The sequence below is a fragment of the Periplaneta americana genome, chromosome 1, assembly GCF_040183065.1.
Source record: "Periplaneta americana isolate PAMFEO1 chromosome 1, P.americana_PAMFEO1_priV1, whole genome shotgun sequence".
Classification (NCBI taxonomy): Eukaryota; Metazoa; Arthropoda; class Insecta; order Blattodea; family Blattidae; genus Periplaneta; species Periplaneta americana.
In genome coordinates this window covers 37,346,589-37,356,113 of record NC_091117.1, presented here as the reverse complement: position 1 = coordinate 37,356,113, position 9,525 = coordinate 37,346,589, and the positions used below count along the sequence as shown (strand labels likewise).

Below are 9,525 nucleotides of genomic sequence, written 5' to 3'. Positions count from 1 at the left end.
GTCTTGCGATTCAAGCCCTCTAATATTCTGCTAGCTACTCCTTTTCTCGCTCTCTTTGTTTGCATTACGTGAGCTTCTAGAGCTAAAGGATGGGGTTGAGTGGTCTTAATATCGGAAGATCCCCGCTACGTTCAGAATACCCGAAAAGCCATAGAGGTTGAATACCTTTTTGTGAGGTTGTCTTTTATTGCCGGTCTTCATTCACCCTCCGTCTGTAGAACTAGTTCAGCAGGCTAGTATCTCACTGGTTATTCCCATTCAGAGTGCACATTGTGTTTGTGTCAGGTCTCACGGATGGGTAGACAGACGTCCAAAGAATTATTATTAATACCGTTTAAAAATGATAAAAAAATTCACATAATCTCTTTGTTGGTTTGCTCCCTTTAACATAACGACTACTCCAAGGGTATTGTAAGTTGGAGAACCTGGCTCATATCCAAGTGAGTTGGTTAACATACTGCGTCTTCAGTTCAAAGTGTGTCATGGTTCGCTGTATGCCGATAAGCCTAGAGAATTCAATCTTCCTACATTTCCGCAAAGGCGTATTACCTATGTGCCAGAGAAGTTGCCTGGCAAGTACGGCGTTCATTCTGAAGAGTACGTACCGATACGTACGGTAACGCCGGTAGTGGCAGGAATGTGAACTGTTTGGAAACACCTACTGAGGTGAGTTTTTTCTTACTGTCGGGACATGGGGAGAGGGTTAAGACGATTACAGCTCGACCAAGTTAAGTCTGCGAGCCGAGAGGGGGAGTTGGAGGCAGTTCTGTAGTGAAAGGAGGCGGTAACGAGAGGAGACCAGTACAGTCTCATATGACAGCAAAGTTTTCCTACTGCGCGTCAGTTCATAGAGCGGTAACAATTTAAGACGCTTTGAAATAGACTGTACTTCTACTTCTGCTTGACAGTGAGGTCTGGCGTTCTGATTGGCAAGCGTGGAGAAAGTTGCATGAGGGGGGAGGCTGGGAGACAGCGCAACTGTTGCCTTTATCTAAAGACAAGGACAAAAAATGCGTGCGCTCCGTAGTGTATTTTAAACGATGTGCACATGTTGAAATCTGAGCGTCAAGTGACCTATGTGGCAACTGTGTTTTGCCTCTACATTCCATCCCGATATCCCCACTCGCAGACTTGACTTGGACAAGCTGTACTTACGTATTTGTTGACATTAACTTGGGCGGTCAACATGGACACGGAGCATTTGATTTGTGTTGTGGAATGTTGTCGTACGCAACCGATGATAACAAATACCCTGCGTACGACTTGCCCACGCAAAACACAGTTCGAAAGATGTTATGGTAGTACACAGACCGTACAGACCGCCATCTGTTGCTACGACGTTCAAGTTATACCGTACACGGTGTCAAGTTCAGGTTGAACGCCTTGAATAATAGGCAACTTCTCTGGCATAAAAGTTGAAACTCGCTTCAAATCGCTGACTCTCAACAGTGACGTCGTGACACATTTTGAAATGAACACCCAGTATATCTTTTTGATCAGATTTTCTTGGGGTAGGCCTACACCAGTTTCTTTGGCGTTACTTACGAATGTCTTTTATAGAACCCGGAGGTGCATTGCCGCCCTCACATAAGCCTTTCATCGGTCCCTATCTTGAGTAAGATTAATCCAGTTTCCAGGATTATGCCCCAAATTCCTCAAATCCATTTTAATATTATCCTCCCATCTACGTCTAGGCCTCCATAAACGTTTTTTTCCCCTCAGGTCTCCCAACTAACACTCTGTACGCATTTCTGTATTCACTCATAAGTGTTACATGCCCTGCCCATCTCAAAGTCTGAATTTCATTAGGATTTGGTTATATTATTATTATTATTATTATTATTATTATTATTATTATTATTATTATTATTATTATTATTATTATTAAACCTGAATTTAAACTATGAAATAATAATCTATACAGGAGAAGAATGAACAGATGAAATAACAATAAATGAAAATGTTCGACAAGGATGTACCTTTTTAAATATTTCTATAAGTAATATCAATAAAAAATAGAAACTGCTTATTAATTTAGAAATAAAAGTAAATGATGAATTTAAACATTATAATGTTATATGCAGATGACATTATTCTAATTCAAGAAACCGAAATGATCTACAATATTCTCTCCACATTTTTAACGAGATAGCAAAAAACTGTCATTTTATCATTTCCAAAAATAAAACTAAAATATTGGCGTTCTTGGAAAAAATGCAAATAACATAGAAATATGTTAATTTTATTGACAAACGAGCTTTGCAATAAGTTTCAAATTTTTTATATTTAGGACGTGAAATGAATATACAGTTCGAAAATTCAAGAGACGTAACCGCAAAATTATAAAATTTTAAGATGTTATGAAATGTTCAGAGCTATAGTGGGCCAAGCGCCATTTATTAAAAACGGAGAAAGCAAGGGTTAAAGTTAAGTGAATACCATAGTTTAAAGAAGATTGACATGTCATTTAGTTTTAATGAGCATGCTTTATATTATTTGCTAGGCCTATATGTTTCCATTGAATTATAGTAACAACTTCATTTTAACCCTTGTTTTATACGTTTTTAATAAATGGCGCTTGGCCCACTATGGTTCTGAAGACTTCATATGTGACACTATGCATAAAACATTGAGGGATAAAACAAGAAAAGAAGCGGGAATGAAATTCTTAAAACAATGGAAGTTCCTACGATGTTACATGGAAGTGAGCTATGGGTAATATCAAATGAAATTAAGAAAAAAGTTACAGAAATACGTTTTGTGAGCAAAGCTGAAGATTTCACATTTATGGAAAGAAATGGAAATGAAATAAATGCAAAGTTGCAGATATATATTTCCAATCAATAAAAAAAAAGGAAAAATATCGTGATTTTTGGTTAAACCACATAGGCCTAAATGTTAGGGTGGACAGTTCAAGGTTTCCAAAAGCTATGTAGACCTATACTGTGTAACTATTGACCATTAGGAAGGCGAAACGTAAGAAAAGCGGGGAAGAGAGATGGAGCAATAGGCCTATGTTTTGATGACGAAACAAACTGTTTGTGTAAGCCGTGAAGTATAAAAGAAGAAGATTATTAGTAAAACTGAACCTAATCTTTCTTCGTGTTGCGATTGCCTTTGACTAACTGCACGAGTATAATACAGGGCATTTCAGGTAGACATTACATTGTCTTACTCTTCGGCACTTACACGAAGCCTATATCATATTTTAAACAACGTTGGATTGAAGCAATATATATTTTTTTAATTCTCGATGGATAGCTACAGTCGGCAACGTATTGGTTTTTCGACAAAGAAGAGAAAAGTATTGGGAAAATAGATGAAGTTACAGTTTTAATATTCACTGTACAATTGTAAGTCGTTGACGGCGAAATTTCCAATATGCTTTGTGCAGTCATTGGACTGAATTTTATAAAACTCCCGAATGAAGATGAGTTTAATATTATCTCGAATTTCGTTGCTAAGCCCTATATTGCTATCTAGTTCACGAATCTTCAATGCGGCCAGGGTTTTCATTTTGCAATTTGAATATATAATCTGTTCAGACTTAATTTGTCTTCTGATAGTTTTATTATGTTCGACTATTATTAGAATATACAAAAAATGGACTTTTCAGTGCGGAAATCCCAGGTTCGAAGAGGTTTGAATGCAAGAGGAAATCATCGTGGGAGAATTTTGCATATACGGCTACCGGAAACGTGAACGAATTTTCCTTAGAAAATAGGTCATCGTAATGGGAAACGTGACGTAATCTAATAACTTTTGAGGACTTACTAAACTTGCATCTTTCCCCATTAAAATTCAGGGAATATGCGATAAAAATTTTAAAATGTCACGTGATTCGAAAACATATTTACATTGGTATGTCGTCACAGAATGTTACTCCTACAATATTCATCCGATTAAAGGCTGGTTCACAATAAACCGGGAACGGAAACGACAATGAGAATGAGAACGGAAATATTGTTGAAATAAATATATTTAAATGTAAACATTCACAATTAACTATCGTGAATGCTCATATCTAAATGCATTTATTTTAATATTATTTCCGTTCTCGTTCTCGTTGTCGTTTCTGTTCCCGGTTTATTGTGAACCAGCCTTAAGTCGGGGCGAAACTTATCAACCGAGGTTGACGTGATAATTTTTTTGTTTAATTCTTGGTAACAATTCAATATTTTCAAGGAGAAAATTTCTTTTTTTTGTTTATCAGTAGAGGCAAGCAAAATATTAAATTATATATATTAAACTATTCTATCGGTATGGGAACAAGTATTTTCACGAAGAATAGAATTATCGTCAAAAAATGTTCATATTTGATAATTTTTTATGAGATATTCATATTTCATAAAAATCTTCTTTTTTTTATTTTGCGCGATTTTCTCCTCTTCGAAGTTCTGAATGTTATTTTTCTATAATTCATGAAAAAATTTAATAAGGTAAACTGGCAGCATTTCTAACAAAATAAATGCATGTATACAAACATGCAGCTACCTCATAAATACTTGCAGTAAAAATTCCATCCAGATTCATTAATACGTATTTGGCATAAAAAAAAAGTTGGTGTTCAGTCCAGAAAAGTTTGCTGTTTGGCAGTAGAGGTTCTATTACAAAATTCATATGGAATTATCTTAAGGTACTTCACATTCCTTTTGATTCTGTAATGTCTATTCTTATAAATATTATCAAGGATTCTCTTCAAATAGTACATCATCATCTCTATTTCAATTAATCCACTTATATTATTTGCCTTCAACAATTAACTTTTTTTTTTCTTTAATGTATCGAATCACATTATATTGTACATGTTTATTGTATTCAGGACCCTTGTGGTCACTCAAATTCTTTGATCTGATGTCTTTAATGAATAAATAAAATACGGAAAAGTAGATTCGAAAATAAAATGAATATTTATGTAACACATACCTATTAAAATTCTCCTCCGCTACATTCATCTAGTAATTTCAGGGAGCCAACTTTAGAACAAAAAGTTACTAGATTTGTAATCAGAAATTTGTAAAATAAAATTCTTTGATGTAAAAATAATTTTGACAGCTCTTTAAATTCCACATCTCCTTACAGCCTTAATTAAAAAAAAAAATTAAACATAATCTAAGTTGAACTAAATCCATTTTAAGTATGAATATATACATTTTAAAGACGTGAAATAGCCGATAATTTTTTTTGACAATTTTTCATGATTTTCAGTGGAGTCCTCCTTAGTACGACGCCATATCTGTTTTGAGGTGCTTAACGGAAATTATAAAAATAAAGGTTTATTTTGAACAGCGAGATATTTTTATTGAACTGTATATTTCAATTCCCTTATTGAGGATCGTATAATCTATTAAAATTATACATGATATGTTCATTCTGCGATCTATCCTCGTATTACCCACATCAAACGAATACAAAATGGCAAAGTGACTCGCAGCTGTCTGCAGCTAGGTTGCCATTTTATAGTTACCCCCTTGACCCGACAGACTACCCATAGTCCAGTAGTATTCAATCTCTTTTTGCTGGCGTACCCCCAAAATACATTTTTTTTTTTTTTTTTTTTGCTTTCACACTTCCAATTTGCATTGCAATAATACGAGAACTAACAAACAATTGAAAATATATACATACATAGCCTACATAAGTGTTCTGCCCATGGGAAGGTCTTTCACTGCAAACCCAGCATTCTCCAATCTTTCTTATTTTCTGCTTTACTCTTAGTCTCCGCATATGATCCACATATCTTAATGTCGTCTATCATCTGATATCTTCTTCTGCCCCGAACTCTTCTCCCGTTCACCATTCCTTCCAGTACATCCTTTCCTTTTTTCTCTTTCTGATTAGTTTCAGCATCATTCTTTCTTCATCCACCAACACAACTTCATTTCTTATTTTCTCTGTACACTTTACACGTTCCATTCTTCTCCATATCTACATTTCAAATGCTTTTATTCGTTTCTCTTCATTTCGTCGCAATGTCCATGTTTCTGCCCCATACAATGCCACACATAAACACTTCACTAGTCTCTTCCTTAGTTCTTTTTCCAGAGGTCCGCAGAAAATGTTCCTTTTTCTATTAAAACTTCCTTTGCCATTGCTATTTTTCTTTTGACTTCTTGGCTGCAGCTCATATTACTGCTTATACTGGGTGTTCAGTTCAAAATGTGTCTTGGCTCGCTGTATGCCTTCATGTGGCTAGCTGATGAGCCTAGAGAATTCAATCTTCCTACACTTCCGCAGCTCAGGTGTATAATCTAAAAGGCAGAGAAGTTGGCTAGCAAGTACGGCGTTCATTCTGAAGAGTACGTGCCGATACGTACGGTAACGCCAGTAGTGGCAGGAATGTGAACTGTTTGGAAATACGTACTGTCGGGATATGGGGAGAGGGTTAAGACGATTACTTACGTATTTGTTGACATTAACTTCGACGGTCAACATGGACACGGAGCATTTGATTTGTGTTGTGGAATGTTACCGTACGCAACCGATGATAACAAATACCCTGCGTACGACTTGCCGGCGCAAAAAACAGTTCGAAAGAGGTTATGGTAGCACACAGACCGTACAGACCGCCATCTGTTGCTACGACGTTCAAGTTATACCGTACACGTTCTCAAGTTCAGATTGAAGAACGCCTTAAATAATAGGCAACTTCTCTAACATTTAAGCTGAAACTCGCTTCAAATCGGTGACCCAACAACAGTGACGTCATGACACACTTTGAAATGAACACCCAGTAGTACACCCCAAGTATTTGGAGCTGTCCACTTGCTCTAATGTCTCATTTAGAATTCGCAAGTTTACCTTCTTTATTTTTCTTGCGACAACCGTGGTCTTCGTCTTGCTTGAAAATATATAAGCTGAAATAATTTATCAACAAATATAAAAATATATATGCCTTCATTTTTGCATACGTAGCCAGTGGGTCAGTGGGATGCGTAGGCTTACTTCTTGAGACAACTCCGCGTACCCCTGGAGGTACGCGTAACATAGATTGAATACCACTGGACTAGTCCATTTCTCGGTACCTATCTAGCTGCCGCTAACCCCAAGTTAAGCTTTCATCAGAGATTCATTTGCCGGTGGTTGGATCTTCCTCTCAACCCCCCAGCGGCGAATTCGGTGGTGTAATGGTTTCGGCTGGACATGATTGGCATCAGGCTGGGTGCCGTAATGATATCCCAAGCGAATTGTGATCCCTTACCGTATCCGACCAATCAGCAGCCATTGTGACGTCACATTGTGCTACGAGACATGGGTCTTAATGAAGTCTCGAGGCTTCCTCTCCGTTCCCCCGTACATTGAATTAAAGGTCTCGTTCTTGTAATTATCTTGTTGGTTCGTAAAGTCTATGTGCGAAGCATGCTACACGAATAGAGTGAATAATGGTTGTAGTTGTCAAATCCTCAATGAGATGTTAATTAAGAAGAGAACCTCGTTTGTCTTCTAATACGTAATAGAGCGATTCTATTTTTTTTGCATAAATACGTTACATAGAAGTATCACTGGAACTGGGTGTTTTCATGGTTTCCCTCAGTTACAAAGACAAATAAATGGCTTATTGGAAATCTATATACCATGATACATCACCGCCTTAATCACCAATAGGCCTATTATAAACATTAAAACAAAAATTAAATGCGTTAGATGAAAACAAGCCATACATTCAGAGTGAACCATGTCTGTGGCCGGGAGGAAAAAGGTCTTAAGGGGACACTCAACTATATTTTGGAACTTTTTTCCTATTTGACCAAACTTTTTCAAATTTGGAGAAAAAGTTTAATATACACATGGAAAGTAACATGCAAAATCTCAGCTCATTAGATCCAATACTTTTCAAAATAAAATATATTTCAAATTTTAATCAATAATTAATTGAAATATCACTTTTAATTATCATTTTTTATTTTTTGGCTTTGTGCATTTGACTGTGACTTCTCAATGAATAGGGGAAGAATTCTGCGTATTGATTTAGTTCTGTCACGTAAATTAGTGTAGAAATTTAATTTTTCATTTCTATGACACTTTTTCTCCAATTTTTAAGTTGAGTGTCCCCTTAAGTAAACATGTTATACTTTTCAGGAGAGTAGTAGGAAGATTGAAATTGATGTCAATTATAGAGTTTCTTTAATTAAGAGTTTTTTCCTGGATATTATGGGTATTTGTTTATATTTCTTATAAAAAAGCTAATGTTGTTTATTTAACAATTTTCTTCATTATTTCCAAAAATAGCCGCACTTAGGGGAGAGTTGGGTAGTATCGGACATCGGGTAATATCGGACAGTGAGTTTCTTTCATCTACAAACAAATGATAATACCGGAATGACATGGTTACGTTTCTGTGATGTCGCATACAGTTACGTAACCAGGTACTACCATCTCTGGTAGATGAAAGAAACGCACTGTCCGATATTACCCGATGTCCGATACTACCCAACTCTCTCCTAAGCCCTTTTAAGACTAGAAGCGAAACTGAGTAGAACGTACTATTAAACATAAGACCTTTTTCATGTCAAAATAAATGAGAAATGTAAATTATTAGGAATGCAAAATGAGTCTTAAACAATTACAGGACTGTTTACCCCGGTGCTTAAAGTTTTAAAAGGAAAGGGCATCAGTATGTGATAAAATGGCTAAAATACAAGTTAGACCTTTTTAATAGGGAAGCATGGAAAGTAAACATGTGATGTTTGTAAGGAATAAAGTATTAAATATTCTTAAGTCCTTTATTCTGTGTGTGCTCGATTCAAAAAGTACTTAGGACATTTGGTAACGCTCTATAAATCCAGTCAGCAGTCTTATTTGACTTTAGCCGTTTTACCAGATTGCAGAGAATTGTTTCCACTTTCAGAATATATCAAAATCTCATTTTTACGAAAAAATTGACTTAAGACCTTTTTCATCCCGGCCACAGAAGTAATGTAATTAATTTCAGGGGGTTATTCTTTGAGATATTTCAAACAAAAACGTTTGATGTAATTTTGCTCCTCTCTGCTTTCTTTCCAAATAAAAATTATTATTTTATATGCAACATTTCATAGAGTATGTTATTACAATGTACCGAAGTACATATGATATTTCCATGCAGAAATTTTGGGTCATCATATGACGAAGGATGGTTGGAGAGGAGAAAAATTCTCTCCGGCACCGGGATTTGAACCCGGGTCTTCAGCTCTACGTGCTGACGCTCTATCCACTGAGCCACACCGGATTCCCATTCCGATGCCGGATTGAATCCTCTCAGTTTAAGCTCCACCAACTCTTGGCATCGGAATGGGAATCCGGTGTGGACCAGTGTTTAGAGCGTCAGTACGTAGAGCTTAAGACTAGAGTTCAAATCCCGGTGCCGGAGGCAATTTTTCTCCGCTCCACCCATCCTTCGTCATTTCATAGCGTGTTTTGGGAGAATCATTGATTTAATTCCCAATATGCTCTGTCACTTTAAGAGAGCAGTGTATTATGATAGTAAATGATTGAAAGAATTTTAGTTTCGTCCTTTAAATATGCAGAAATTTTATCCGAACAAAT

The 9,525-nt window shown here is 36.2% G+C and overlaps 1 non-coding gene across 1 annotated transcript; it reads right to left on the bottom strand.

Annotated features, from left to right (window-relative positions):
- Positions 1-9,136: 9,136 nt before the first annotated feature.
- Positions 9,137-9,208, bottom strand: TRNAY-GUA (transfer RNA tyrosine (anticodon GUA)). The gene has a single exon. It is a non-coding gene; the product is annotated as a tRNA-Tyr (tRNA).
- Positions 9,209-9,525: the final 317 nt, after the last annotated feature.